Here is a 12,234-nt window from a genome sequence, read left to right on the forward strand (position 1 = left end):
GGCTGAATTTAGCCCTTACTCAGTTGCATGAAGGGTGGCTAAATTAATCTACTTTAAATTACTATGGAGATTTACACTTTGCAGCTAGCCTGCTCCGGAGCAGGCTAACAACCAGGCTAAAATTAATCCTAGTGATTTATCGGCTAGTTCCTCCCTATATCCTACTAGATATTAATGTGTTTTAGTCACTTCTAAAATACTAGATATACAATCATTCATATAAGTATGCGTACTGTTATTTTAGTTATTATTGAAAACTGCTGTTCATTTCACTGTCAGAGGTTTGATGAATATATATATATATATATATATATATATTATTCGAGATTTAAAGCGTTTATTGTCATACACCCAGTGAGGAAAGCAGATTTTTTGAGCAATTATTACTTTGCTGTCGCAATGAATGCCAACACAGTGCAAAAGAACTATACTATACTATATGAGAAATAGAATGACTATGTATATGCAAGTATAGAGTAGAAATGTACTGTTGAATGAGAAAAAATATCAATATATTATAGCAGTTGATGAGATAATGGAGACAATGGCTCATGAGATAATAATGAGACAATGGCTCATGAAGTAGCAAATGTGGTTTCAATTAAGTCCGTAACGAGGTCAATATGTAGTATATATAGACTAAATATTTGTGTTTCTCCGATTCACAATGGCTTGCCCTTTGTTGAATGATGTAGTTGATGAGGAAGTTTTAATACTCAGACGAGCATTCAGGCATGAAAGAGTTGTGACTTTTTTTTTATTGCTAAAATCAGACAAGAAAATGTCAGCCAACATGCCACCTATGTTCTTTGCAAACAAGTCACTTACCAGCCTGCAAAATATTCTTGTATTTAATCTTGACTTGCTGCCAAGTCCTTTTTTGGCCAGACATGTTTGTTCTTTAAGAGGAATGGATAGATACAAATTATAAAATAGATTAGATGTATAAAAAGAGCAAAAAAAGATTACAAATAGATAAGAGTAAAAAGATTATAGACATAAAAGAAACTAAATAGATCAATTAGATGCCCATAGTGGGTAAGTGTTTGCAATTATTCTTTATGTTAAATGCATGTCCACTGGTCACATTTAAGTATACAATTATTTTTGAAAATGACAAGTAACTCCTTGAATTGTAATTATGAGGGTTTCAGTGGAGCACTGGTTATTTGCACTACTTACGCATTCAATCGGTCCGCTATTGTTTGCCATGCATTCTCTCTTTGTTTTATCACAGCAGCTGTATTCTTTTTTACATATTATATGTTTCACTTCTTCATACGTTTCCGTAAGAAGCTGTTGCTCATTAGGCGAAAAGTATGCCGCACAGGTTTTGTCCATTTCTGCATCAGTGATTCTTTGATCGATTTCGTGATCTTCTTAAGAATGCCGTGAACGTGCATTTATCCAAACTATATACACCTGGCTTTCTTAATTCTACTTTTGTGCAAAACCCCTCAGGACACAACCGGAGCTTGGACCGAAGACTTCTGTTGCCCTCAGGATCCTAGGTTGTGGCTACAGTTGCCATCAGGTGGACTTCCCATCATCATAAGAGTTTGGCTGAACTGGGAAGAGCAACAGGCCTGAACCGGAGCTTGGAGCTTTTGCCAGAAGGGAACTGGAATCCCCTGGTTGGGCCTGGGAAAGTTTTTTTTCTCCATTGGAGCTTTGGGTTCCTTGCCATCGTTTGCATAAAGTTTTGCCCGATTTGCCTGCCTGGGGTCTGCTTTAGAATTTTAAAGTTTTACTTAACATTGCATTATAGTCTTTTTAATATTTGACATGTGCTTCTCTTTTATCTTAAATGTGTGATTCTCAGTGACCACTGTGTGTGTGTGTGTGTGTGTGTGTGTGCGTGTGCGTGTGTGTGTGCGTGTGCGTGTGCGTGTGCGTGTGTGTGTTAGTACATGTGCATATTGTGTGTGTTGAGTGGTTTGTATGTGGATGTGTTTGTGTCTTTTGTATTTTCACCTTTTTTGTTTTTTTTACTTTTATAACACTAAATGTTTTGCTTATTGTCGATATGTTTCATGTACAGCTGCTTTGTCACAATGTAAATTGTAAAAAGCGCTATATAAATAAAGATGACCTGACATGAAAAGCAAAAACTGATATTAGAGAAGAAAGTGTAAGAAAGTGACACATTATGATGGATGTGTGTTTGTGTTCGGTTACGACAAGCAAACTATATTGAGGCATAGGCTGCTTACGGTGAGTTAAGAGTATTATCAGTGAGTTAGGTGAAAGCTACAGTATATTAAAGAGATGAGTTGTTAGTCTAGTTTTAAACTGATGGAGTGTGTCTGAAAGGTCGACCACCTTCAGAAGATTTGTATATTCTGGGAGCTATTAACAGACCAGAGTTCTGCGACCGCAGTGTTTACAGAGATACTGAGGTGCTAGACCATTCAATGTTGCATACACTCACTGGCCACTTTATTAGGTACACCTTACTAGTACCGGGTTGGACCATATTGACATTATAGCATCACACGGTTGCTGCAGATTTTATCCCGCTGGAAGTAGCCATCAGAAGATGGGTACACTGTGGTCATAAAGGGATGGACATGGTCAGCAACAATACTCAGGTAGGCTGTGGCGTTGACAATGCTCAATTGGTACTAATGGGCCCAAAGTGTGCCAAGAAAATATCCACCACACCATTACACCATTACACCACCACCACCACAACCACCACTACCAGCCTGAACCATTGATGCAAGGGTAAATCTATGCTTTCATGTTGTTGACGCCAAATTCGGACTCTACCATCCGAATGTCGCAGCAGAAATCGAGACTCATCAGACCAGGCAACGTTTTTCCAATCTACTATTGTCCAAATTTGGTGAGCCCGTGCAAATTGTAACCTCAGTTTCCTGTTCTTAGCTGTCAGGAGTGGCACCCAGTGTGATCTTCTGCTGCTGTAGCCCATCCGCCTGTTGTGCGTTCAGAGATGCTCTTCTGCATACCTCGGTTGTAACGAGTGATTATTTCAGATACTGTTGCCTTTCTATCAGCTCGAACCAGTCTGGCCATTCTCCTCTGGCATCAACAAGGCATTTGCACCCACATAACTGCCGCTCTCTGGATATTTCCTCTTTTTGTGGCCATTCTCAGTAAACCCTATGGTTGTGCGTGAAAATCACAGTAGATTAGCAGTTTCTGAAATACTAAGACCAGCCCGTCTGGCACCAACAACCATGCCACGTTCAAAGTCACTAAAATCACCTTTCTTCCCCATTCTGCCGCTAGTCTTGACCATCTCTACATGCCTAAATGCATTGAGTTGCTGCCATGTGATTGGCTGATCAGAAATGTGCGTTAACGACCAGTTGGACAGGTGTACCTAATAAAGTGGCCAGTGAGTGTAAGTTATTAGGAGGATTTTGAAGTCTATTCGAAACTTAACTGGCAGCCAGTGCAGTGATAATAGAATTGGGCTCATAAGGTCAAATTTCTTTAATCTTGTGAGCACTCTGGCTGTTGAATTTTTAACCAGTTGGAGTTTATTCAGAAGCGTTGCAGGAGATCCCCCAACAACGAATTACTATAATTTATTTGTTCATAAATGCATGAAAAAGTTTCTCCGTGTCTAAAACAGAAGGCATTGGCCTCAGTCAAAAGCTAAGCATGCTGAGCCGGTAAAACAATCAGGGGCAAGAAAAAGGCTGCGCAACGTGCCCTCGGTGACCTGTTACACAGTGTACAGTCAGACCTAGAGCAGTGCAGAAGCCATCAGGGTTTTGAAGAAAAATATTAAGAACGAGAATCTTCACTACCCGTGGACAGAAAAACCCTTTCCAACCCTTATGAAAGATACCGTTTTACATAGGCCTAGTCTTTTTTTAAGTGTTTGTACTTTGGATGAAAACATTTGCAAATTATATCTGAAGGCTTGCACTTCTGCTTATCTTAAAGGGATAATTCATCCAAAAAGGAAAATGAACATTATACAGATTTGGAACAACTCCAAGGTGTGTAACATTTCTTTGTTCTGATCGACACATAGAAATATATTTGGAAGATTGCACATTACCAGACAGATTTTGCCCCCCATTGACTACTATATAAAAAACAATGGTTGTTAAAAGTGCCACAGAACTGTTCGCTGTCCTACATTATTCAATTTGTTCAACAGAACCAAAAAAAGATCAACATTTACATTTATGCATTTGGCAGAAGCTTTTATCCAGCATTGTACTACACATTTAAAGTATTGTTTCCTACTATTGGAGTCAATGGGAAGCAACATCTGTTTGGTTATAAACATTCTTCCAAATATCTTTCTCTGTTTTCATCAGAACAAAGAAATGTATACAGATTTTGGAACAACTCAACTCAAAAGATGACATTTCATTTTCATTTATGGGTGAACTATCACTTTGATGCACTTTTATTACCTCAGTTTCTTTGCGTGCAAATATAGGACATTATATGTATCCATGAACGTTTGTTTAAACGTTATGCATTAATCAAAGTAATTTATTTTATGTAAAGTTAATTTGAATAAAAATAAATTTGTTCTTGATTTGGTTCATATTGCGCATTGTGGTGCGTCCTCTAGTGGGCTTAGGAGACAAACGAGTAGCCTACTTTTTTAGTCTAAAAGAAAGCACGTTTTTAGAATTCGAATATAATTCGAAGATTATTATGATTTAAGTACGAAATTCGAATTGAGCTTTACGGTGGTGATTTTAAGAGCATTCGATGTTTCTTCGGGTTGTGTGTTCAATCCTGTTATCATATCATCGCAAGTCTCGCGTCTTTCTTCAACTTTCAAAATTCACCACAAGATGTCACTATTATTACACAGATCTGGAGGTATTTAGACGCGTGCGAACATGTTAATGATGATCAGAAGATCGGGGGTAGAAAAAACACATCGAGTCTTGAGTGTTGTTCTCAAGAGTCACAACAAGCTCTTAATTAGAGCTATATTTCAAGATGAACATTTATTTAGGTATTAAAGTACAAAAATAAATAAATAACGTTTTGGCGGTCTCGACTGCATTTGGTCTCAGTCTTGTCTTGTTCTCAGACTTAGAGGATTTTATTTATTTTTATTTCAAGACCACAGCTGTAGGATATTGTCGGATCATTCATTTCCTCTTCTTTAAGTGTTTATTATTAACTCAAAGTAACCAAAGCAAAATCCCTACACAAAAGAATCTGCACAATGAATCACCACTCTGACTTTTATTAGTAGTTATAACTGTTTAGGGTTATGTGGCTCATTCGGATGAGTGCTGGTCTTGGTCTCAGCCTCTTCATGGCTTGTGGTTTTGTCTTTGTCTTACTTTATGTGGTCTAGAATACAATACTAATAAACAGTAAACTGAATGACGTTACGTTCACTTAAAGAAAACTGTCCAGTTTGCTTGCAATATATAAGCTACAAAACTAGCTTGAAACTAGTTGTGTGATGCAGTACTTTAAATGATAAAAAGGGGGATAATTTAGTCCCAAGCGAGATTTAAATAGTACCTACAAGTAGGTATGCTTCTAGTACATTGATATGAGTATACTTGTAAGTGTACTGAAAATTCTACATGAACTTTACTGAAGTTAGACTTTATAAAATGAACAGTAGTTGTGTTGATGTGTCTGTATCTTCATTCTTCTCATGTGTTGCTCTGACTTTGCTGCTCATGGGCTCTGTGTTTCATACAGAAACATGTCAACTGTGCGTGTGATTCACCAAGTATAAGACAACACAGTATATTCACATGAGCATTGTATGAAATCTTTCACGTGTTTTCAAATATCTAACATCAACAAACGTTACTTTGTTTTATTTCATTCTATATCTGTTAGTAGTTTAATCAAGAAGAAACTCTAGAATGAAGGTGTGAATACATCTCTCTCTCTTTCTTCAAGCACTCGCTGGTTTACCTTCAGTTTTCTCGTGGCAGCCACTTTTATCTCATCTGTTCCGCTCCAGTTCATATTATGAAAAAGTTACATTTATTATGGTCTGTTACATAACATTGCTCATAAAGGTGTTCATAAAATAACCACACACTGAGATTTCAAGCAATGTTCTTTACAATCAAGACTTCTGTCAGTAATTTGATTTGCATTGAAATGATGTGTGTCTGGGGAACGAGAGCAAGATCTTAATCACATCAGTGCTCTGTTTATTTCTTGTTAGATGCCTGTTGACTGCATGCTGTTTCATTGGTTATTGATTGATTTCATTGAACTGAAAACGCAGGCGCCGTGCTGCACCAGAATCAAGTAGAGCGGCACATGCATCTCCAGGGGAACAGAACTCACACGGGCCAAGTAGAACCAGGTTTTTGCTTTGTTTTCTGGAGACCGCATAGAACCTTTTGAAGGGTCCCAGGACTCCAGTTTGAAAACCCTCGTAGTCGAAAACCCAGACGTTTGTAGGCACCTAGTGGTTACAATTATAAAATGTGATTAAAGCTGCGAGCAGCGATGTGCGGGCCCTCGGGCATGCACCGCAACCATGTTCAACCACAACCGTCGGCATGAGGAACAGTGAAAGGTATGCAACTTGCATACAGGGAGTTACATTATAGATTTTTCTGTGCCATATTTCCTATTGCCAGCTGGTGGCGCTATTACTAAAGGTCTACTGACATGGATATGTGTTCAGGCCAGGACTATTATCAAACATGTGAAGTGTGAGGCCGGATGGATATTGTGTGCCTGAGTTACTGTAGCTTAATGTTTCCTGCAATATTTCCTATTGCCAGCTGGTGGCGCTATGACTTTTGGTGAACACTGACGTGGATATGCGTTCAGGACAGGACTCTCGTAGAACACGTGAAGTGTGAGGCCGGTCGGATATCGTGTCCTTGAGTTACTGTAGCTTCATGTTTCATGGCGAAACATCAAACTTTGTCAGGCCACCACGGACACGCCCCTCAAAGGAAAGTCAGGAGATTTCAATGTACCATCACAAAGGTGTGAAGATCACACTGGCTATACTGTTCAAATATGAGGCTGACCTGTTTGAATCTGTACGAGCAGTTAAAAACATGCCATTTCCTGTTTCCTGCAGGTGGCGCTATAACTGTATCTGGATATTGCCATGTAGAGAAAAAAAGAAAATAATGGTGATACAATTAATGCTGGCGAATTACAGTAGTATTTGTTATTTATTTTTACGTGTCATAATTCCTGTTGCCAGCTGGTGGCGCTATAACTATTGGAATATTACCATATAGATGTATTCAGGCCAGGACTTTGAACAAATGTATGAAGTCTGTGGCCTGTAGGACATTCAATGACTGAGTTACATCAACTTCCTGTTTGAATCTCTATGAGCATTTAAAAACTGTATAAAACATGCCATTTCCTGATTCCTGCAGGTGGCGCTATAACTGTATATGAATGGAGATGTAGATGTAGATGCCATGTAGATGTATTCAGGCCAGGACTTTGTTCAAATGTGTGAAGTCTGTGGCCTGTGGGACATTGAATGCCTGAGTTACATCAACTTCCTGTTCATGAAAAAACGCCAAACTTTGGGAGGCCGCCAGGGTCACGATTCCCCATGAAAACTCTAGATCTCCGCAATTTAGCGTCGCAAAGGCCTTAAGAAGAGATTGACACAAATATGATGTCGATCGGATAAAAACTCTAGGAGGAGTTCGTCAAAGTACGACAGCATGAATTTTCTAAATATTGCAAAATTACACAGAAAATTTAAAATTACGGATTTCCTGTTCGGTTTAGGGATATGCTCCAAGAGGCTTTTCTTCATGATCCAGGGTGTTACATGTGTCCACCAAGTTTGGTGCATGTAAGTGTTGCGTAGCGGTCTGGGCAGTTCTAGGTGGCGCTAGAGAGCCATTTTGCCACGCCTAGTTTTAAAACCCATTTCAAACGCCAAGTTCTGCAACGTCTGATGCGCATGCTTCGTATTGTGAGTTTTAGAGCATGTTTAGGCCTTCAAATTATCGATCAAAGCGGATTCGGAAGAAGAATAATAATAAACAACACAGAAACAATAGGGCTCTGCACTGCAGAGCAAGCCGGTGGCTTGCTCTTTCGTGCTCGGGCCCTAAATATCATGGACAAGTTCTTTTTCTTTTGTCATTTTAAGCAAAATGTCTTATATTCTAGATTCATTACACACTAAGTGAAATTATTCATGAGTTTTTGTATTCTGATGGTAACAAAAAAATATAAAAATCCAGTTTCTCAAACAATGTGAATATTATCCTCAAAGATGAACCACAACATTTACAAAACAGAAATGTTCAAAATCTCCTACGTATGTTAAATTATTCAATACTAGGTTTGGGATCCTTGCACACAAATGACTGCTTTAATTCAGTGCATGGAGGCGATCAGTCTGTGGCATTGCTGAGGCGTTATTGAAGCCCAGGTTGCTCTGATAGCGGCCTTCAGCTCGGCTGTATTGTTTGATCGGACGTTTCTAAACTTCCTCTTGACAATACAACAATACAATGGGGTTCAGGTCAGATGAGTTGGCTGGCCAATCAAACACGGTAATATCTTGGTCAGCAAACAAGTTAGAAGTAGTTTTGGCACTGTGGGCACATGCTATGTCCTGTTACAAAAGAAAATCTGCATCTCCAAAATGCTTGTCAGCAGACTGAAGCATAAAGAACTCTAAAATCTCCTGGTAAAACACGTAAACAGAATATTTCAGATTATAACCTGCAAATTGAGGCTGTCCTGTTACTCTAATAAATACAGTAAAAGATCTAGGCGTTATATTAGCCCAGGGTAGACGTATCTGACATTGTTTCTGTTTCAGGAGTGGCTTGGTTCTAGGAGTGTGACAATTGTAGCCCATTTCCTAAAATGTTTATTACTTTAGACGCCAACTGGATTTTTATAACTGTAAATCTAGCCATCAGAGTTATAACAAAAAATATTGAAATAATTCACTTTGAATGCAATGAATCTAGAATATAATAGTAATTAAATTACTAAAGACAAAGAACTTGTCCATGATATTCTAACTTTTTGAGATGGCATTTCATACTTAATCCACCATTTCTCTAACACATCCTGGCAGAAAGTATATTAGAAAAAAATTGTGTGTTACATGGTAAGTTCTGACAGAACGAATATTACTGAGAAGCCATGTGCTCATAAGAAGAATACATTGCAGGTACAAATCTTCATTTAATGTACGGCACATCATAAGCTGTTTGCATACTGTTTTGCACTGTTTTGCCTGGCCGGGGGGGCTGCTAGAATTTGGTAGTCTTATTTAATTAACACTGCATATAGGAATTTATTGTGTGTCTGATATTTGACCTGTGTTTTGAATTCCATAACCTTTTATGTTTTACTTATAGTCATTTTTTCTTGTACAGCTGCTTTGTAACAATGAAAATTGTAAAAAGCGCTATATAAATAAAGCTGACTTGACTTGACTTAAGCTTCCCAAAACTGAATGCTTAACTGTACATTATAGACCCTATAACCCATACAGCACATCACTCTGTTGTTTTATCAAACACAAGCACTTTGAATAGGCCTACTTACCTGACAAATTTATAAAACCACCAACTAATGCATGTGGGTCCCCCCTTATATTCTTTACTCATTTATCTATTACACCATTTAATTTACTGCTTTTAAGGCACACTCATCAAACAAAATCATTCAAATTGAACAACCCAATTTTGCAGCCCAGCCAAACAGACTGAATATATGTAAATTTTTAAAGACATGTCATAAAGTACATTATACAAGTTAAAAAATCATCCATATATATTTCTACTGTTTTACATAATATGTACATAATTGCATCTGACTTTGGTATAGGAATACGTTTCATCTCTTAACAAAGTCTCAATATTTTCTTTGTTCATGAATCATGTGGTTATTTATTTATTTTATTTAAACAGGAATTTAGGAACATTATGCATGGAGTCAAACTATCAGACAATACATTATAAACTATCCATCACAATACATCAATGTTGTAACATTAACTTGATAGTTCGCTATATTTTATGAACAAAATATATTGATTTGCCTTTTTCAATATATGACATACTTTACATTACTTTTAAAATGTAGCCATTCATTTTATTTGAACTCTGTCTTATTTAGCTTTATTTATTTTATTACATTTCATTTACGAAGCTGCTTCGAGCCTAAGGTAAATGCTTGTTGAAATTGCACATGACATTTCTTGGAAGAGTAGCCTACCACTGTTCTTGCAACTGATAAAGGCTGATTGTATTTTTAAGACTCTATCAATTCTTTAGATATGATTAGTTTTTAATTGAAGATTAAATAACTTTTGTGGTTTTAGTTTCGTAAAAACAACAAAAGTGAATTTTATTATTAATTAATTAAAAAATATAGAATCTCTGAGTGGTTTACACATATTATCACACATTTCTAGACTAATTGGTACCTTTCCAAAGCTCAATACCTTTCCAAAGCTCGATCTTAGCACATGTATCATATGCTTGAAAGTTCATATTTATTTATGCTGTTAGACTGTTTAGAACGACTGTTTTATAATTCATGTCAATTATTTGATGTTACTGTAATCTTTTGTGGACCTTTGATGATTTTCTTGTAATGATATTAATCAGGACATTTTAAAACACTATAAAACAAATGGAGTGCATCATCATTACAAATGTTAAATGTAACATGAATTGCATTATCATTTTTTAATATCTAATTGGCTTTATGGCAGTGTAATGAAATTAGCTTTAATACAATTTAGATTCATGAATAAAATGCCTGGTCCTGTTCCAGTCCTTGCTCACTAAGAACCACAAGGTGACGCTATAAGCAATTTGACTAATTTGAGTCTTGAGTGACATCATGGTAATATGCATTGTTTTCCTCTTTGTATTGTACCAGTTTAACAAACTTTACAGCCTTCACAATCAAACTGAGTTGTTGAAGATTATACAGATGTAGATTATCACAATTGCTTTTGAATAAAAAAAATATGTAAATTGTACAACATTATGTCTGCAAATGTAAATCATGTAAATACTTTCGATGAAGATACTGCTTGACATTTGAATTTAACAGGGAAACATTTTAATTTTAATACAACAAATTACCGGCAATTATCAATTTTAGTTGTAATCATAAATAATAAAAAGATACAACTGTAAACAGGAATGTTTTTAAACACATGCACTGTGTTTAAATGCGTTTACAACCATTTATGTAATATATGTATAACATAATATCTACAGCAATGACACATGACTTGTTTCTGTCTTTATTATGTCTCAGACTGACATTTCTGGCAATATATGAGTTGTTTATTGTTGTCTGTGTTTTCGTTATGAAAGTGTAAAATAATAAAAAAGAATGTGAGAAAACAACGGAAACAATGCTTTATGCAATACAAAAGGGAGAATCTCTATTAGATCTGGTTTGGTTAAGCACACTATTGATTCATGACAATTACCTTTGAATCTCTTCTAACACAGCATAATAATAAGAATTTATGTGTGTGCTTGTTTACATTGAAAATGTGACACTTAAAGTCATTAAGCAAGTTTATTGTTGCCAAATTAGATTGAGAAGCTATCTGGCTCAATAACGTGCCCTTCTAATGGTAATGTGTTAAGAAGTGGAAACATGCGACTGTGAGTCATATAGAGTGTGTCATAGTCATTACTGAGCAGTGCATAACAAACACTCAATGTTTACATGTATAAACTAAAGTTTTACACACTACCTCAAAACACAGCAGGCTCGTGTATGAAACATGGGTTTCAGGCTCTTGTGATCATTTATTTAGACTGTTTGTATCCAGATACTATGTCTATATAGAGAAAGGTGTCGATCTTTATGTACTGTATGTAATAACTTAAAAAATACTGTACATTTAGGGTTTGAGTAAACTTGATGGGAAATTAAACTGGGGTGGTTTTCAGCTTTTTCAGTTAATCTGATGTACTCACACGGAAGTTCACACGGAAAATAAAGTTATTTTTTAGACCTAAAGTACAATATATGGGGCCGTATAATAACATACAGTATGTTTCCAAAATGACATAACTCTGTTTTTATTTTTTCCCTAAAATAATGTGTTTTATTATGGTTTCATTGTGTTTTATTGTGTTGGTTAGAACAAAACAACTGCAGTTTGATTGAGATTAATTGGAATTAAAAATAATTCTATCAAAATTCGTGTTATCTCATTTTGGAAATAAACTCTTCCTATGTAAAACGCATACACTTATATACATTACTCACATCTATGGGTATACTATCGGATGTTCAAGC

This window comes from Barbatula barbatula (genome assembly GCF_947034865.1).
Source record: "Barbatula barbatula genome assembly, chromosome: 20".
NCBI classification, from domain to species: Eukaryota; Metazoa; Chordata; class Actinopteri; order Cypriniformes; family Nemacheilidae; genus Barbatula; species Barbatula barbatula.